Below are 21322 nucleotides of genomic sequence, written 5' to 3'. Positions count from 1 at the left end.
TACCTACTGTGGTGCTGAACAGGACAAAAGGAACGGCCATAGAACTCTGGCTTGAAGGAGCTAATCATCCCACATAAAGTATGCAGGCTGCAGATGATCCTTCCATCCATATCAGAGTGTTGGTTTCTCCGAATGTTCACATCTTTGAGGCTTGTCAAGAGTCAGCAACATTCTGGAACTAGACCTCCACCTAAACAAAGCAGGTAGTCAAATGTTACCAGAGTTTGTCACAGCCCTGACTTTCTTTACTTCTGGCTCATTCCAGTGATTTGATGGAGACATAGATTGACTCCTCATAAAACTGTAGAAAAACTGAAAGATTGGCTATTTTCTGTGTTCTGGCTGAGAAATAATTATTCAACTTAATCTCATTGGCCAGCTCTTGTCTATGACCATGTAGATTATGGTGTATCAGGTGTATATCGAAATTTTATTTTGTTAAGACATAGTGAAGGTTTTGTCTCTACCACTCACTTTGAAGCAATAAGTTCCAGACTCCTCCGCCCTACTGGTGAAAAGAATTTACAACTGAACTTCCCTCTAAACTTTTTAATAATTCATATCTCCTGGTTGTTGACCTTTTTGCTAATGGACATAGGTCTCTCATTCCACACTATCTAGTCTGCTCATAATATTGAAGACCTCAATTAAACCTTCCCTCAGCTGGGGTGAATTACAATAGTGGCAAAGAGTTTTGGATGAGGTTGTGTTTATGGACAGTGGAAGATGAGTTATAGAAGGTGAGTTTGGGGCTTATGAATATGTGGATGAAGGATTCAGCAGCAGGTAGGCTGAGTCAAGGATGGAAGCAAGTAATATTGCTGAGATGAAAGTCGGTGATGTTTGTGGTGGAGATGATCTGAGGCTGTAAATAAACCATTCATTAAGCCAACCTTCCAATTCTTTCCAACAATTACAAGAAGCACATGAATCTCTATCACTGATACAGAAGCAATTTCAATTTAACTTACTGAATGGGAAACTCACCCCTATGGGTGAGTTTAAACAAGCATTCCACCAAAAATTAATTTCTATTGATGGCTGCAAACCAATATTTTCTGATGATCTGTTTAGATATAATTGTGTAATTTTAACCTTTGTGAAAACTCTTCAGTGGTACCTTCTGGAGGCTTTGTCATCCATGACAATACAGCTTGGATTTGAAGCTCCTCAGTATGTAATTATCTGTTTGAATTTCCCAGGGAAAATGCAGGAATTTAGTTGCGGCAAAAAATATTTTTCTCTATTGAATTTTTAACTTGTCCTTTTATTGCTGGAAATTGTAAAGCAGCTGTTAGTCAATCTTGATGATTATTAAACCTGCTACATTCATTGAGTTAGCAAGTCTCTAGTTCCTGTGGCCATGTAGAGAAAAATAAATAAGTAGATTTCAGTCAGACTCTGTTCCATTGTAAACAAGGTCACTTTGCCATGAACATTGATCATTTTTATTTCTTAATGTTAGGACATTGACATCATGTGATATTTTCATTTGAGATACTTAACCATGAACCAATAGATTTTTCATCTTAATGTAAATATTATAAAGGCAGGGGCAGTTTGACATTTTAACAAGCATGTAGCCAACACACACATTGTCAAAAAAGCCAAATTTATACCCATTCTCTTTCAGTGCAGTTTCAGTGCAAATTAAAGCTCCTAAATCACCTATTCAAAATAGCAAAGGTATTGTCTTCTATGACCTGAAGACCATAAATTATACAAATGATGTGACTAATTGTAAAGATGAGCTAAAACATTATCTTGGTGGTTACAGTTGTGTCAGACCATCTATAATTCCGAATAATTGTGAACTGTAAGATCCAAATTGAGATTTCAATTGCTCATGTTGGGACTACAAGATTTAATGAAATATATGACATATCTAATACTAACAATGAAGGGTTTTAGCATCAATTTCATGCCCCCATTATTGAATTTTGATGTAGACAGCAATCTGAGTTGAAGAATCTTCCATCCACTCTTTGAAAGGAATGGTCAAAAATTGTTATGTCTTGCTAAATTTGTTGATGCAGCACAGAAAGTCCTCCTGCTGTAGTTTTTGCAAGGCTAACAGTACTGGAACAACACAAATCATCCAGCAACTTGTGATTTGTAACTCGTTTCATCTGACGAAGGAGTAGCGCTCCAAAAGCTTGTGATTTCAAATAAACCTGTTGGACTACCACCTGATGCTGTGTGACTTCTGACTTTGCCCACCCTAGTCCAATACCAGCACCTCCACATCATGGCTCTTTCTAAATTGTAAATTTCCACGGAGGGTCCTGTCTGATATATAAATGCTATGAGGATATTATGTCAATATCTACTGGAGTAGTTGAAATGCCCTGCACTTTATTAGATCCTCAATCATTTAAAAAGAGTGGAGAATGATTTTTAAGCAAAATCAGAGTGATTGCAATCAATTTATCTTCTGTGATTGCTTTGAAAAAATATGTGAATCTATTTTGGAGGTAATGAAAACACAAAATAAAATTTATAATTTTCTGTCTTTGCTGCTGGGGCAATATAATGGATAATTCTATTTGTACATCGCCCAATTTTCAGTCCATTGCAAATGTTTAATTCTGGGATTCACATGTACAGTTTTCCATTCTGCATGCACGGTGTTCCACTACGCAGTGGGATTGTGCAATCTGCAAACATGTCCATAGTCTAAAAGAAGGAATATGTTAATTTTATGCATTTCAGACCATACTTGTGAGATTTGAGATTTTTACTCTGATAGTTAATAACATCTTCCAATTCGTATTTCTGTTAGAAACAAGCATAAAGGCCAAAGTTAATTTGACTTATTAAAAGTTATTTTGTTCTTCTGTCTCCACCAGCATAAGAAATTTCATCCATTTAATTTCTGGTGAAGTGCAAATCTGTGTCCAAAATGAAAGACCTCATGCTATCCTATTTGGAGAGGCATCTATTAGACTAAAGCTCAGTGTTAGCTTACAATTCCATGAAGCATTTATGTACCAATATTGCTAAAAACTCTAAGATATTACTTTGTAAGATACTCATTGATTTGATTCGCATTATGTCATTGTTTCTGACAATGCATTACATAAAGAGATATTTAATATGCACAGTTTCAGTTTTCAATATGGACACACTTTTTCATCCTCTGATTATCTATTTTCAAACAATGCTTTACTTTCACTGAGCTTTATGATTGTGTCTTTTGATAGCCTTTAAATTACATGGTAAAGTTAGATGGCTTTTACTACATAAATTACATTATTTTATTCCCACGTTGTTATGAAGCTGAAGGTGTGTACTGTACCTTTAAGAGAGAGTGAATGCTATTTTGCCCTTGCTTACAAGCACCTGTCCTATGACTAGCTAGCAATCTCAGAGTGTACTGGAAAACTGAAAATACGTAACACTTGGCTGTGAAATGGATAACTGAGTTTTGATTTTTTTTTGACAACAATTTGAATTTAGCTAATCTGTTTAAATTATGCCCCAGGATACTAAAACCTAATCAAGTTTGACTTTATTGTTTTTGCCAAACTCGGATCATTAAGATGATCAAATGTTTGGGGTATAAGCAAGCAGGCATTTTGAAAGTTAGACAGGGACCAACTTCCATCGACAGAGTAGCTGCCAGCAAAACACTCTCTTTCAAAGGTACCTTTTTCATATGAAACACCTTCACAGTAAAAAGAAAGAAGACGACTCTGGAAGATCTTTAGCCAGAAGAAGATAGACACTGATGACAACAACAGCTGTGTGGTTTTGTAATTAAGTTGATCTAGTTTTAATTTTTTTTATTGGAACCATATATTGTTATAGAGTTGGATGCAGATAATCAGTTAAGAGAAAGGGGGCTTATTGTTGTAAATAGTTGTTGTAAATAATTGTTGTTTAATGACCACTTTTAGAGTTAAGGAATAAATTGATGGTATTTTCTTTAAATGGTGGACTTCTTCAAATAGTGGACGCTCTGTTACTCATATTTTAACAGATTACGAGGCAAGGTGAGCTTTTCTGGGTGTTTGGTTTAATTAGCAGAAGGGTTCACCGCTGTGTCATAACAACATCAAGCTTGATGTATATCTTCTCCATTACAAGACAATACACATCATATTGTTTTAGTAGAAACCATTTAAAAGAGAAAATCTTACAAATGAATGGACGCAAAAACTCAGAATGGAATCTTATAGACATCTGAGCAGTGAGGATTAGGAATTATGGACAAGGTGTTTATAATCTCTCTTTGTACTCCTGAATGTCCAGAATCCTGGCTGGGTTAGGTTCCTGCCCATGAAATCCCTTCACTGCCTGGACTGTCCCTGGGAGTACTTTTGCCAATGCTGTACTTTCCCATTGTTTCCTCATCTCTGTAAGTACTTTTGCATCTGTACTATTTTACTTACACTGGCTGATTGGTATTCTGGTTTGTGACAGAATCGGAAGAGAGTTCTGGTGAAACGCAGCTCAACATCTGGAACATCTCACTCCATCTTTGATATTTTTGACTAGTGGCATGGTAGTTTCTTGCTAGGTAGTGGTGTGTTTCTAATTATGAGGGATTATTGCTTGTTGGTAGCCCAACTTGCCTCACTAATATTCAGTTTTCTCTCTTACCAAACACACTGAACAAGCTAGATGTTGAGAAAATCTGATGGAAACCAGAGTAGGTACCTGACAGATATAGCCTGCTGCTTGCTCCAAAGGACCTCCATGCTGCATGTGAGCAAACTACATAGAGTCATAGAGATGTAAACATGGAAACAGATCCCCCCAGTCCAACCCGTCCATGCCGACCAGATTTCCCAACCCAATCTAGTCCCACCTGCCAGCACCCAGCCCATATCCCTCCAAACCTTTCCTATTCATATATCCATCCAAATGCCTCTTAAATGTTGCAATTGTACCAGCCTCCACCACTTCCTCTGGCAGCTCATTCCATACATGTACCATTCTCTATGTGAAAAAGTTGCCACTTAGGTCTCTTTTACATCTTTCCCTCTCATCCTAAACCTATGCCCTCTAGTTCTGGTCTCCATGACCCCAGGAAAGACTTTACCTATTTACCCTATCCATGCCCCTCATAATTGTATAAACCTCTATAAGGTCACCCCTCAGCCTCCGATGCTCCAGGGAAAATAGCCCCAGCCTGTTCAGCCTCTCCCTATAGCTCAAATTCTCCAACCCTGGCAACATCCTTGTAAATCTTTTCTGAACCCTTACAAGTTTTACAACATCTTCCAATAGGAAGGAGACCAGAATTGCATGCAATATTCCAACAGTGGCTAACCAATGTCCTGTACAGCCGCAACAAGACCTCCCAACTCCTGTACTCAATACTCTGACCGATATAGGAAAGCATGCCAAACGCCGCCTTCACTATCCTATCTACCTGCGACTCCACTTTCAAGGAGCTATGAATCGGCACTTCAAATACACTCCCTAGGACCTTACCATTAAGTGTATAAGTCCTGCTAAGATTTGCTTTCCCAAAATGCAGCACCTCGCATTTATCTGAATTAAACTCCATCTGCCACTTCTCAGCCCATTGGCCCATCTGGTCAAGATCCTGTTGTAATCTGAGGTAACCCTGTTCGCTGTCATCTGCAAACTTACTAACTGTACCTCTTATACTCGCATTCAAATCATTTATGTAAATGATAAAAAGTAGAGGACCCAGCACCGATCCTTGTGGCACTCCACTGGTCACAGGCCTCCAGTCTGAAAAACAACCCTCCACCACCACCCTCTGTCTTCTGTATCCAAATGGCTAGTTCTCCCTATTCCATGAGATCTAACCTTGCTAATCAGTCTCCCATGGGGAACCTTGTTGAATGCCTTACTGAAGTCCATATAGATCACATCTACTACTCTGCCCTCATCAATCCTCTTTGTTACTTGCTCAAAAAACTCAATCAAGTTTGTGAGACATGATTTCCCACGCACAAAGCCATGTTGACTATCACTAATCAGTCCTTGCCTTTCCAAATGCGTGTACATCGAGTCCCTCAGGATTCCCTCCAACAACTTGCCCACCACCAATGTCAGACTCACTGGTCTATAGTTCCCTGGCTTGTACTTACCACCCTTCTTAAACAGCGGCACCACGTTTGCCAACCTCCAGTCTTCCGGCACCTCACCTGTGACTATCAATGATATAAATATCTCAGCAAGAGGACCAGCAATCACTTCTCTAGCTTCCCACAGAGTTCTAGGGTACACCTGATCAGGTCTTGGAGATTTATCCATCATTACCCATTTCAAGACATCCAGCACTTGCTCCTCTGTCGTCTGGGTATTTTGCAAGATGTCACCATCTATTTCCCTACAGTCTATATCTTCCGTATCTTTTTCCACAGTAAATACTGATGCATAATACTCATTTAGTATCTCCCCCATTTTCTGCAGCTGCACACAAAGGCCACCTTGCTGACCTTTGAGGGGCCCCATTTTCTCCCTAGGTTATCCTTTTGTCCTTAATGTATTTGTAGAAACTCTTTGAATTCTCCTTAATTCTGTCTGCCAAAGCTATCTCATGTCCCCTTTTTGCCCTCCTGATTTCCCTCTTAAGTATACTCCTACTTCCTTTATACTCTTCTAAGGATTCACTCGATCTATCCTGTGTATACCTGACATACGCTTCCTTCTTTTTCTTAACCAAACCCTTAATTTATTTCGTCATCCAGCATTCCCTATACCTACCAGCCTTTCCATTCAACCTAACAGGAATATGCTTTCTCTGGATTCTTGTTATCTCATTTCTAAAAGCTTCCCATTTTCCAGCTGTCCCTTTACCTGCGAGCATCTGTCCCCAGTCAGCTTTTGAAAGTTCTTGCCTAATACCGTCAAAATTGGCCTTTCTCCAATTTAGAACTTTAACTTTTAGATCTGGTCTATCCTTTTCCATCATTATTTTAAATCCAATAGAATTATGGTCGCTGGCCCCAAAGTGCTCGCCCATTGACACCTCAGTCACCTGCCCTGCCTTATTTCCCAAGAGGAGGTCAAGATTTGCACCTTCTCTAGTAGGTACATCCACATACTGAATCAGAAAATTGTCTTGTACACACTTAAGAAATTCCTCTCCATCTAAACCTTTAACACTATGGCAGTCCCAGTCGATGTTTGGAAAGTTAAAATCCCTTACCATAACCACCTCAGGGCATGATCCACAGCACCAGCTGCATGTGTACTTTAAACACAGATATTGGCATCCAGCATTTGTGAATTCCTTACAACCACCATGTCACCTGTCTGATGCACAAATACACTGCTTACGAAGCACAGACTTGCATTGCAGGATTCCCTTGCAACTAGTGTTGAAAGACTGCAGCAGGGAGACTTTGTATGCACAGAGAGGGGGACTCAGCCCAGGGACTAGTTGAGGCTGTATTTCAGGGCTGCTCACTGACTCTTTTAGTACTCAAGTATACCAATCATGCCTTGCATTGCCTTGTCTCTTAGCACCTTGGTGCTTCAGCAAGAGCCAAAGGTTATTATTCCTGCTGCATTGTGGTGCACTTTTGCAAGGTGCTTGTCATGTTTGTCAGTAGGGATATGTCTGGAGTGAGCTTAAGAGAGTGGAGTTATATGCGTGTGGGAAGTTCCACCATGCCAGCTTGGTGCCGTAGGCAGTGTTGCATTGTGATTGCTGTGCCTAAGTGTTGCTGATGAAGGGCAATGCTGGATGGTCAAGGCTTATTCAGCCTGCATGAAATGCAACTTGATGTCGTTTGTCGGACAGAGACAACTGGGATTTCATGGACAGAGATTCCAGAAGTACAGGTAGCTGTGAATTTTCAAATTTGAGTCAATAAACAACTTGTGGACTGGTTTCTTTTCCTGTACTCTCTGAAATAACAAACCAATGTTAGGATTGTCATTTCATGTCTAGCCAGTGCCGCCTTTAGTACCTTCATTCCCTGACTTCTGCAAATTGATGCTTGGGAGAGAAATGCAAGGATTTTTACATTCTTTTGCAAAACTAGAACTGAAAAGCTTCTTGTGTCTAAGGATATCTAAGGTGAGATAAGCTGCATGGCTTAATCAAAGATTTTAATGACTAAGAATTATGTACAAGGTATTTATAATCTCCCTTTGCACTCCTGAATGTTCAGAATCCTGGCTGGGTTAGGTTCCTGCCAGTGAAATCCCTTCACTGCCAGGACTGTCCCTGTGAGTACTTTTGCCAATGCTTTACTTGCCCATTGTTTCCTCACCTCTGTAAGCACTTTTGCGTCTGTAGTATTTTACTTACACTGGCTGATTGGTATCCTCCTGTTGCTAACTATACTATCTCTTGACCCCTGTCCCAAGCTCTCTTCAGCTTTTATCTGGACTTTCCCATTCTGTGTCTCAGTGCATGAGGGTGCCATGCAATATATACCCAGCTGTCTCCTAATGCCACTGAGCTTCATTTCGGGTATTTACCCCATTGAGTAGTTGGGCTCACCTTGTTATTTAACCTAACTGACTTCACTTGAGGCTTTAACCACCGCCTTTGACTCACTGGGTCTAGTCCTTGTTGCCACCATGTGGTAATGTGAGATCTACTCTTTTAAATTGAGAGTAAAGAGTCCTCTACACTGTTTCCATCAAACACTGCCACTACAGTGACAGCACAGGGTTAGGTATGGAATAAAGCTCCCTGTACTTTCCTAAACTGAAAATGAAGCTCCCTCGACTTTCTGAAAGTAAATCTTTCTCTATTCTTTAAAACCGAAGGTAACGCCCTCTTTTGAACTAAAATTAAACTGAAAGTAAAGTTCTCTTGACGCCATCCCCATCAAACACTCCCCGGACAGGGACAGTACAGGGTTAACAAAGGAGCTATGTCCCCTCCACTCTTTGAACTAAAAGTAAACTGAAGGTAAAGTTCCCTCTACTCATTTAAACAGAAAGCAAAGTCCCCTCAACACTGTCCCCAACAAACACAGGGATTGCAGGGGGTTGGATACAGAGTAAAGTTCTCTCTATTCTTTTAAATAGAAAGTAAATGTTCCACAATACCTTTACTAAAACAGGAAGTCAAACATAAAAATAATAATAAAGTAGCTCCTGCTGGTCATTGCATAGAAATCAAACACAAATTAACAGTCAAACGGAACCTGTTCTTGTGAGTGAACACAACAGGCTTTATTGAACACCACTGTCTACAAAGAATGGGTTTCTCCAGATCCATGCTTCAATTCAATGTAACCTGACATCATTAGGACAAGTTCCTTCTGCGCAATTCACAATGGTGGTACATTCACCTTTACGCTGGCATTTAATTGCTGATTTTATTGAAATCAAACTCCACCAGCTGCCGAGGTGGGATTTGAAGCCACGATACCACAGCATTAGTCCGGGGCTCAGGACTCCAGTTGCAGTGATATTTCTATTCAACTCCTGCCTTCCCAAGATCCCCTGCACCTGAGCAGGGTGGCAGGTTCAGCAAGGAGTAGAGCGACAGATGGATCCGAAGCTAGCCGATGTGGGGGGAGTCAGGAATGTGGTCGGATCACTTCAGGCCAGGGGGCTTTGAAGGGGCATTGGACTTGAGTTGTGGGGTCAGGGGGTTGTGATGAGCTGGGAAATCGAGGCTGGGGACTTGGGAATGTGGTTCATGTATGTAGTAGCGATAGTGGCCATGGAGGGTGTTGATGGTGAGGATAAATAGGCTGAATCTGATCAGAAATGTAGGGCAATGCGCTTGTGCTACAGTTTTATTGTTACCTAGGAGTTCAGCAGGCTGTAACATATTTTATTTACCTAGTAACTATTAAAATAAGAGACGCTGAACCATCCAAATTCTCTCACTCTAATTCAGTGTTGTAGGCATTTCCGGATGCCAGGTAATTGCCCATTGAAATTTCCTGAGCAATTCCCATGTAGGTTAGGGCATCCCCCTGGTCTCAATGTACATGTCCAGTTTATGTTTCTGTAATGACCATCTGCCTATTAGAAGATCTGGGCCTAATTTGCAGTCAAAGATTATGGTTTACAATCAATCTTTGATGATTAAAAAAATGTAAACTCCTTCACTTCTTAATTTCCCAGGCATGTCACAAGAGGGCAGTGCTGACTAGGTTGGAGCATAAAATATATCGGGCAATAGGAAAAGGCTGAAGGAAATTCCTGTTTATATTGAAAATACGAAAAGTGTTTCCCACTGGTTTTGTTTCCACTTAATATTTATTTCATAAAGAACACTGTTTCCTGCGTTAATGGATTAATTAACTTTATGCAGCTGAACAAGTGATTATAAAAATATATTTTCAATTACACATTTCTTATGATATGTAATATACTTTTTAAATCTTTACATGATAAGTTTATGTGGTATCTAAATGTTCTGTTTAATAATCTGCTTATTTGTGCTAGTTTATCATAAAGTACGGAAAGTGAAAGTAATTTTGCTGATTGTTAGGATACATTAGTTTATCAATGTCCCATTTAGCTTACTTGGTAGCATCAAAGCTGTTACTGCTCAGTATAACAATCAATGGTTTACTTCCTTATTCACATGAAGAGAGCAAATGGTAAGAAGAATCTAAATTTTCACAGTCAGGCTACAGCTGGTCTTTGGGTCTACTCCCAGTTATGAAGGTGTGGCTCACCAAACAGGAAACCACAGGAACTTGCAGATGCTGGAACCTACTGAACTGTATATTGTATCTTGAATGTAGGGTTTAGTAGTGGGGATGCAATAGAAAGGAGAGGTCATCAGAAGAGCCCAGGAAGATCTTGGTTAGAAGTACTGGGCAAATTCTTGCCAGGCTCTGAATGACTGTATATGACATTTGGGAGAAGTGAGGAGTTGAGCAAGGCCTGCCTTAACACCAGGTGCAGCAAGTCACATTTTCCAAGTAAGTTCTGGATGTCAAGATGAGATTCTTGCTTGTGAATGCCGAGAGGCCTGTCAACAGGGATTGTCATTCATTGTCACCCTTATTATTAAGTAATCTCACCTAATTAACACATACTCTCCTGTTCTACTATTGAAAGTAGATGCTAAGAATTCCAACATGGAAATTTGAGTACCTACTTAGTAACTCCAGCTGTTTGCTTGCTCCTCTGCACCTCCATCTTGGACACCAAGCTCCAACATCTCTGGGCATGCTCCAGGGACACCAATCTTGCCCACCCCATTGACATCTCACATATGCCAGGCTAACTGCAGCATCATGGTGAATGGAATGCCTTTATTTCAAATAGTACAGAGCAAAACATATAAATCTAAGATGAGATATACTGACATTGCAGGCAGTCCAGTAAAGGTTTGTTGGATTGATCCCCTGGTTGTCTTATGGAAAGATTGTCTTGTGAGGTAAAATTGAGTAGGATGGGCAAGTACTCATTGGAGTTTAGAATAATAAGTGGTGATCTTGTTGAAACATACAAGATCCTCAGGGAGATCAACAGAATAGCGACAGAAAGATCGTTTCTCCATGGGCAAGGGTCTAGGACCACACAGCATCATCGCAGAGTATTGGGTCACCCAATTATGACAGAAATGGGAAGGAATTTCTTCTCTCAGATCTTTGTGAACCTGTGGAATTCTTTATTGCAAAAGGTTATTGAGACTGGATTGTTTCATATTTTTAAGGTTGAAACAGACAATGTTTTAACGAGTAAGGGTTAAAAGGGTCGTGGAGAAAAGGGAGGAATTTGAAATTAAGTTGAATTGAATTGAATTGAATTTATTGTCATGTGTACCGAAGCATAGTGAAAATCTTTGTGTTGTGAGCAATAAGGCAGATCACAGAGTTAAATCGCATAGATAAATGAATAATTGATAAACAGTGGCAAAAACAAAAACACAGGTACAGGTGAATGTTAAGAGTTTGTGAGTCCATTCAGTATTCTAACAAAAGTAGGGTAGAAACTGTTACGAAACCGGCTGGTGTGTGTGTTCAGACTTCTGTACCTTCTCCCCAATAGTAGAGGTTGTAAAAAAAATTACCAGGTTGGGATAGATCTTTGAGAATGCTGGCGGCCTTTCCTTGACAAAGGGCCTTGTAGATGTATTCTGTAGATGGGAGGTTGGCTTTTGTGATTGTCTGGGCCGAGGTCACCACTCTCTGTAAGTGTCTCCAATCTTGAATGGTACCAGATAGTGATATATCCAGACAGAATACTCTTGATGGCGCACCTATATAAGTTGGTAAGGGTATTCGCCATCGTGCCAGATTTCCTCAGCTGCCTGAGGAAGAAGAGCCATTGTTGGGCCTTTGTAACCAATGCATCCACATGAAGAGTCCAAGAAAGCTTGTTGTGGATGACCACTCCCGGGAGCTTGACACTCTCCACTCATTCCACTTCTGTGCTGTTAATGTATAGGGAGACCTGAGTAACATCTCGCCAAAAATCAGTAATGCGTTCCTTGGTTTTGCTGGCATTGAGAGCTAGGTCGTTCTCAGTGCGCCATTTTCTAGGTCTTCCATCTCCCCTCTGTAGTCTGTTTCATCGTCATGTGAGATTCAACTGACTATGACAATGTCATCAATGAATTTGTAAATGGCAATAATCTGGTATTTGGTGATGCGTCATGGGTATACAATGAGTACAGTAGGGAGCTGAGTACCCACCCCAGTGTTGAGCATTAGTGAGGATGAAGTATTGTCCCCAATCTTCACTGATTGTGGCCTGTGGGTTAGGAAACTGAGGATCCAGTTGCAGAGAGTGGGGCTTAGTCCGAAATCACTAAGTTTAGTAATCAGTCTCGAGGGGATAATAGTGTTGAAGGCTGTAGTGTGGTCAATGAGTAGGATTCTTACATAGCTGTTTTTGGTGTCAAGATGTTCTAGGGAGGAGTGAAGGGCAAGTGATATGGCATCTGACATGGATTTGTTGGACCAATAGGCAAATTGCAGGGTGTCAAGAGTAGTGGGGAGGTTGGAGTTGATTAATTCCACGACCAGCCTTTCAAAGTACTTCATGACAACCAAAGTTAGGGCAATTGGGTGGTAGTCATTGAGACATGCTGCATGAGCTTTCTTAGGCACAGGGATGATGTTGGCCCTCTTGAAACAAGCAGGGACAGTGACCCACTGCAGGGAGAGGTTGAACATGACCGGGAAGACCTCTGCCAGTTGATCTGCACATGCTCTGAGTGCATGGCCTGGTAAAGCTCACCCACAGGGACAGGGAGTCAGCTCACCCACAGGGACAGGCGCAGCTCACCCATGGGGAGAGGCACAGCCCACACAGAGGGACAGGCACAGCTCACCCATAGGGACAGGCACAGCTCCCCCAGAGGGACAGGCACAGCTCTCCCACAGGGACAGGCACAGCTCTCCCACAGGGACAGGCACAGTTCCCCCAGAGGGACAGTCACAGCTCACCCAGAGGGACAGGCACAGTCCAACCAGAGGGACAGTCACAGCTCACCCAGAGGGACAGACACAGCTCTCCCACAGGGACAGGCACAGTCCAACCAGAGGGACAGTCACAGCTCACCCAGAGGGACAGACACAGCTCTCCCACAGGGACAGGCACAGTCCAACCAGAGGGACAGTCACAGCTCACCCACAGGGACACTCACAGTTTGCCCAGAGCGACAGGCACAGCTCACCCACAGGCACAGGCACAGCTCACCCACAAGGATATCGAGTCAGCCTACCCACAGGGACAGGCATAGCTCATCCACAGGGACAGGCACAGCCCACCCAGAGCGACAGGCACTGCTCACCCACAGGGACAGGCACAGTCCAATCAGAGGGACAGTCACAGCTCACGCAGAGCGACAGGCACAGCTCACCCACAGGGACAGATACAGCTTACCCACAGGGACAGGATCAGCTCATGCAGAGCGACAGGCGCAGCTCCCCCAGAGGGACAGGCACTGCTCCCCCAGAGGGACAGGCTCAGCCCACCCAGAGCAACAGGCACAGCTCACCCACAGGGATAGGCACAGCTCACCTACAGGGACAGTCACAGCTCACCCGGAGAGACAGGGAGTCAACTCACCCACAGGGACATACACAGCCCACCCAGAGGGACAGGGAATCAGCTCACCCACAGGGACAGGCACAGCTCACCCAGAGGGACAGGGAGTCAGCTCACCCTGTGGGACAGGCACAGCCCACCCAGAACAACAGGCAGAGCTCACCCACGGGGACAGGCACAGCCCACACACAGGGACAGTTCCAGCTCATCCACTGGGACAGTTACAGCTCACCCACAGGGACAGGCACAGCTCATCCACAGGATCAGGCACAGCCCACCCAGAGCAACAGGCAGAGCTCACCCACGGGAGCAGGCACAGTTCACCCACAGGGACAGGGAGTCAGCTCACCAGTGGGACAGGGAGTCAACCCTCCCACAGGGACAGTCTCAGCTCACCCAGAGCGACAGATACAGCTCACCAGAGGGACAGGCACAGCCCACCCAGTGCGACAGGCACAGTTCACTAACAGGGACAGGGAGTCAGTCTACTCACAGGGAGAGGCACAGCTCACCCAGAGGAACAGGCACAGCTCACCCAGAACGACAGGGAGTCAGCTCACCCCGAGGGTCAGGCACAGCCCATCCAGTGGGACAGTCACAGCTCACCCACAGGGACAGGGAGTCAGCACACCCACAGGGACAGGCACAGCTCACCCACAAGGACAGGCACAGTTCACCCACAGGGACAGGCACAGCTCACCCATGGGGACAGGTACATCTTACCCACAGGCACAGGCACAGCCCACCCAGAGTGACAGACACAGCTCACACACAGGGACAGGGAGTCAGCTGACCCACAGGGACAGGCACAGCTGACCCACAGGGACAGGCACAGCTCACCCACAGGGTCAGGGAGCCAGCTCTCCCACAGGGACTGGCACAGCTCACCCACAGGGACAGGGAGTCAGCTTACCCACAGGGACAGGCATAGCCCACCCACAGGGACAGGCACAGCTTGCCCAGAGAGACAGGCACAGCTCTCCAACTGGGACAGTCACAGCTCACCCACAGGGACAGGCACAGTTCGCCCACAGGGACAGAATCAGCTCACTCAGTGCGACGGGCACAGTTCACCCAGAGGGACAGGGAGTCAGCCCACCCTGAGTGACAGGCACAGCTCACCCACACGGACAGGAAGGCAGCCCACCCACAGGGACAGGCACAGCTCTCCCAGAGGGTCAGGGAGTCAGCTCACCTCATGGGTCAGGCACAGCGCCCCCAGAGCGACCGGCAGAGCTCACCCACGGGGACAGGCACAGCTCTCCCACAGGGACAAGGAGTCAGCTCTCCAGTGGGACAGGGAGTCAACCCACCCACAGGGACAGGTACAGCTCATCCACAGGAACAGACACAGCTTGGCAAAGGGACAGGGAGTCAGTTCCCCCAGAGGGACAGGTACAGCTTACCCACAGGGACAGGATCAGCTCACGTAGAGCGACAGGCACAGCTCCCCCAGAGGGACAGACACAGTTATCCCAGAGGGCAAGGCACAGCTCACCCACAGGAACAGGCATAGCTTACCCAGAGGGACAGACACAGTACAACCAGAGGCACAGCCACAGCCCACCCAGAGGGACAGCCACAGCCCACCCAGAGGGACAGCCAGAGCTCACCCGGAGGGACAGGCACAGCCCACCCAGAGCAACAGACAGAGCTCATCCACAGGGACAGGCACAGCTCACCCAGAGCGACAGTCACAGCTCACCCAGAGGGACAGTCACAGCTTTCCAACCGGGACAGTCACAGCTCACCTACAGGGACAGATACAGCTTATCCACAGGGACAGGATCAGCTCATGCAGAGCGACAGGCGCAGCTCCCCCAGAGGGACAGACACAGCTCACCCAGAGGGAAAGGCATAGCTTCCCCAGAGGGACAGGCTCAGCCCACCCAGAGCGACTGGCACAGCTCACCCACAGGGACAGGTACAGCTCACCCACAGGGACAGGATCAGCTAACGCAGAGCGACAGGCACAGCTCCCCCAGAGGGACAAGTACAGCTCACCCAGAGGGACAGACACAGCTCCCCCAGAGGGATAGGCTCAGCCCACCCAGAGGGACTGGCACAGCTCAACCAGAGGGACAGACACAGCTATTCCAGAGGGAAAGGCCCAGCTCACCCACAGGGACAGGCACAGTACAACCAGAGGGACAGGCACAGCTCACCCAGAGGGATAGGCTCAGCCCACCCAGAGGGACTGGCACAGCTCAACCAGAGGGACAGACACAGCTATTCCAGAGGGAAAGGCCCAGCTCACCCACAGGGACAGGCACAGTACAACCAGAGGGACAGGCACAGCTCACCCAGAGGGACAGGCACAGCTCACCCAGAGCGACAGTACAGCTCACCCACAGGGACAGGCGCAGCTCACCCAGAGCGACAGTCACAGCTCACCCAGAGCGACAGGCACAGCTCACCCAGGGGGACAGGCACAGCTCACCCGGAGGGACTGGCACAGCTCACCCGGAGGGACTGGCACAGCTCACCCAGAGGGACAGACAGAGTACAACCAGAGGGACTGGCACAGCTCACCCAGAGGGACAGACACAGTACAACCAGAGGGACAGGCACAGCTCACCCAGAGCGACAGTACAGCTCACCCAGAGCGACAGGCACAGCTCATCCACGGGGACAGGCACAGCTCACCCAGAGCGACAGGCACAGCTCACCCACAGGGACAGTCACAGCTCGCCCAGAGAGACAGGCACAGCTCTCCAACTGGGACAGTCACAGCTCATACACAGAGACAGGCACAGCTCACCCACGGAGACAGGATCAGCTCACCCACATCGACAGGCACAGCTCACCCAGAGGGACAGGGAGTCAGCCCACCCACAGGGACAGGCATAGCCCACCCAGAGTGACAGGCGTAGCTCACCCAGAGGGAAAGGGAGGCAGCCTACCCACAGGGACAGGCACAGCCCACCCAGAGTGACAGGCGTAGCTCACCCACAGGGACAGGGAGGCAGCTCACCCACAGGGACATGCACAGCTCACCCAGAGCGACAGGCAGAGTTGTCCCACAGGGACAGGCACAGATCACCCAGAGGAACAGGCACAGCTCACCCAGAGGGACAGGCACAGCGCACCCAGAGGCTCAGGTAGTCAGCTCACCTCATGGGTCAGGCACAGCGCACCCAGAGCGACAGGCAGAGCTCGCCCACGGGGACAGACACAGCCCACCCACAGGGACAGGCATAGCTCACCCACAGGGACAGGCACTGCTCACCCAGAGCGACAAGCACAGCTCCCCCAGAAGGACAGGTACAGCTCACCCACAGGGACAGGGAGTCAGCTGACCCATAGGGACAGGCACAGCTCACCCACAGGGACAGGGAGTCAGCTGACCCACATGGACAGGCAGAGCTCACCCACAGGGACAGTCGCAGCCCACCTAGAGCCACAGGCACAACCCACCCAGAGAGACAGGCACAGCTCACCCACAGGGACAGGCACAGCTCATCCACAGGGACAGTCGCAGCCCACTCAGAGCGACAGGCACAACCCACCCACAGGGACAGAGTGTCAGCCCACCCACAGGGACAGGCATAGCTCACCCAGAGCGACAGGCACAGATCACCCACAGGGACAGGGTGTCAGCCTACCCAGAGCGACAGGCACAGCTCCCCCAGAGGCACAGGTACAGCTCACCCACTGGGACAGGGAGTTAGCTCACCTACATGGCCAGGCACAGCTCCCCGAGAGGGAAAGGCACAGCTCACCCACAGGGACAGGCACAGCTTACCCTGAGGGACAGACACAGCCTACCCAGAGGAACAAGCACAGCTCACCCACAGGCACAGTCACAGCTCACCCAGAGCGACAGTCACAGCTCACCCAGAGCGACAGGCACAGCTCACCCAGAGCGACAGGCACAGCTCACCCAGAGTGACAGATACAGCTTACCCACAGGGACAGGATCAGCTCATGCAGAGCGACAGGCGCAGCTCCCCCAGAGGGACAGGCGCAGCTCCCCCAGAGGGACAGGCTCAGCCCACCCAGAGCAACAGGCACAGCTCACCTACAGGGTCAGTCACAGCTCACCCAGAGAGACAGGGAGTCAACCCACCCACAGGGACAGGCACAGCTCTCCCAGAGGGATAGGGAATCAGCTCACCCTGCGGGACAGGCACAGCCCACCCAGAGCAACAGGCAGAGCTCACCCACGGGGACAGGCACAGCCCACACACAGTTACAGTTACAGCTCATCCACTGGGACAGTTACAGCTCACCCACAGGGACAGGCACAACTCATCCACAGGATCAGGCACAGCCCACCCAGAGCAACAGGCACAGTTCACCCACGGGGACAGGGAGTCAGCTTACCAGCGGGACAGGGAGTCAACCCTCCCACAGGGACAGTCTCAGCTCACCCAGAGCGACAGGTACAGCTCACCAGAGGGACAGGCACAGCCCACCCAGTGCGACAGGCACAGTTCACTAACAGGGACAGGGAGTCAGTCTACTCACAGGGAGAGGCATAGCTCACCCAGAACGACAGGGAGTCAGCTCACCCCGAGGGTTTGGCACAGCTCACCCACAGGGACAGGCACAGTTCACCCATGGGGACAGGTACCTCTTACCCACAGGCACAGGCACAGCCCACCCAGAGCAACAGACACAGCTCACACACAGGGTCAGGGAGCCAGCTCTCCCACAGGGACTGGCACAGCTCACCCACAGGGACAGGGTGTCAGCCCACCCAGAGCAACAGGCACAGCTCCCCCAGAGGGACAGGTACAGCTCACCCACTGGGACAGGGAGTTAGCTCACCTACATGGCCAGGCACAGCTCCCCGAGAGGGAAAGGCACAGCTCACCCACAGGGACAGGCACAGCTCACCCAGAGTGACAGACACAGCTCACCCACAGGGACAGGCACAGCTTACCCACAGGGACAAGGAGTCAGCTCACCCACAGGGACAGGTACAGCTCACCCAGAACGACAGGCATGGCTCGCCTGGAGCGACAGGCACAGCTCACCCACAGGGACAGGCACCGTGCACCCAGAGCGACAGGCACAGTTCACCCAGAGGGACAGGCACATCTTACCCACAGGGACAGGGAGTCAGCTCACCCAAAGGGGCAGCCACAGCTCCCGCAGAGGGACAGGGAGTCAGCTCACCCACAGGGACAGGCACTGCTCCCCCAGAGGGACAGGCACAGCCCACCCAGAGCGACAGGCACAGCTCACCCATAGGGACTGGCAGTCAGCCCCCCACAGGGACATGCACAGCTCTCCCACAGGGACAGGCACAGCTCACCCACAGGGACATGCACAGCTCTCCAACAGGGACAGGGAGTCAGCTCACCCACAGGGACAGGCACAGCTCACCCACAGGGACAGAGAGTCAGCTCACCCACAGGGACAGGCACTGCTCCCCCAGAGGGACAGGCACAGCTCACCCACAGGGACAGGGAGTCAGCTCACCCACAGGGACAGGCACAGCTCCCCAGAGGGATAGGTACAGCTCACCCACTGGGACAGGGAGTCAGCTCACCTACATGGGCAGGCACAGCTCCCTGAGAGGGAAAGGTACAGCTCTCCCACAGGGACAGGCATAGCTTACCCTGAGGGACAGACACAGCCTACCCAGAGGGACAGGCACAGCTCACCCACAGGGACAGGCGCTGCTCACCTACAGGGACAGGCACGGTTCACCCAGAGGAACAGGCACAGCTCACAGAGGAACAGGCACAGCTCACCCAGAGGGACAGGCACAGCACTCCCAGAGGGTCAGGGAGTCAGCTCACCTCATGGGTCAGGCACAGCGCACCCAGAGCGACAGGCAGAGCTCGCCCACGGGGACTGGGAGTCAACTCACCCACAGGGACAGGCATAGCTCACCTACAGGGACAGGTACAGCTCACCCACAGGGACAGGCACAGCTCACCCAGAGGGACGGACACAGTACAACCAGAGGGACAGTCACAGCCCACCCAGAGTGACAGGCACAGCTCAACCACAGGGACAGGCACGGTTCACCCAGAGCCACAGGCACAACCCACCCACAGGGACAGGGAGTCAGCTGACCCATAGGGACAGGCACAGCTCACCCACAGGGACAGGGTGTCTGCTGACCCACATGGACAGGCAGAGCTCACCCACAGGGACAATCGCAGCCCACTCAGAGCGACAGGCACAACCCACCCACAGGGACAGGCACAGCTCTCCCACAGGTACAGGCACAGCTCACCCACAGGGACAGGGAGTCAGCTCACCCACAGGGACAGGCACAGCACACCCACAGGGACAGGCACAACTCACCCAGAGCAACAGGCACAGCTCACCCACAGGGACATGTACCTGTCCCCGTGGGTGAGCTGTGCATCTTACCCACAGGGATAGGCATAGCCCACCCAGAGCGACAGGCACAGCTCACCCACTGGGACAGGGAGTCAGCTCACCTACATGGCCAGGCACAGCTCCCCGAGAGGGAAAGGCACAACTCACCCACAGGGACAGGCACAGCTTACCCTGAGGGAGAGACACAGCCCACCCAGAGGGACAGGCACAGCTCACCCACAGGGACAGGCACACCTCACCCAGAGTGACAGGCACAGCTCACCCACAGGGACAGGCGCAGCCCACCCACAGGTTCCGGCGCTGCTCACCCAGAGCGATAGTTACAGCTCACCCACAGGGACAGGCACAGCTCACCCAGAGTGACAAGCACAGCTTCCCAGGAGGGACAGGTACAGCTTACCCATAGGGACAGGGAGTCAGCTCACCCACATAGACAGGCACAGTTCACCCATAGGGACAGTTGCAGCCCATCCAGAGCGACAGGCACAGCTCACCCAGAGTGACAGACATAGCTCACCCACAGGGACAGGCACAGCTCACCCACAGGGACAAGGAGTCAGCTCACCCACAGGGACAGGTACAGCTCACCCAGAATGACAGGCACGGCTCACCTGGAGCGACAGGCACAGCTCACCCACAGGGACAGGCACAGCCCACCCAGAGCGACAGGCACAGCCACCCAGAGCGACAGGCACAGCTCACCCATAGGGACCGGCACAGCTCACCCAGAGCGACAGGCACAGCCCACCCAGAGCGACAGGCACAGCTCACCCAGAGTGACAGGCACAGCTCACCCACAGGGACAAGGAGTCAGCTCACCCACAGGGACAGGTAAAGCTCACCCAGAACGACAGGCACTGCTCACCTGGAGCGACAGGCACAGCTCACCCACAGGGACAGGCACCGCGCACCCAGAGCGACAGGCACAGTTCGCCCAGAGGGACAGGCACAGCCCACCCACAGGGACAGGCACAGCCCACCCAGAGTGACAGGCACAGCTCACCCACAGGGACAAGGTGTCAGCTCACCCAAAGGGGCAGCCACAGTTCCCGCAGAGGGACAAGGAGTCAGCCCCCCACAGGGACAGGCACAGCTC

This window comes from Hemiscyllium ocellatum, chromosome 26 (assembly GCF_020745735.1).
Source record: "Hemiscyllium ocellatum isolate sHemOce1 chromosome 26, sHemOce1.pat.X.cur, whole genome shotgun sequence".
NCBI classification, from domain to species: domain Eukaryota; kingdom Metazoa; phylum Chordata; class Chondrichthyes; order Orectolobiformes; family Hemiscylliidae; genus Hemiscyllium; species Hemiscyllium ocellatum.
This window is presented reverse-complemented; position numbering follows the sequence as displayed.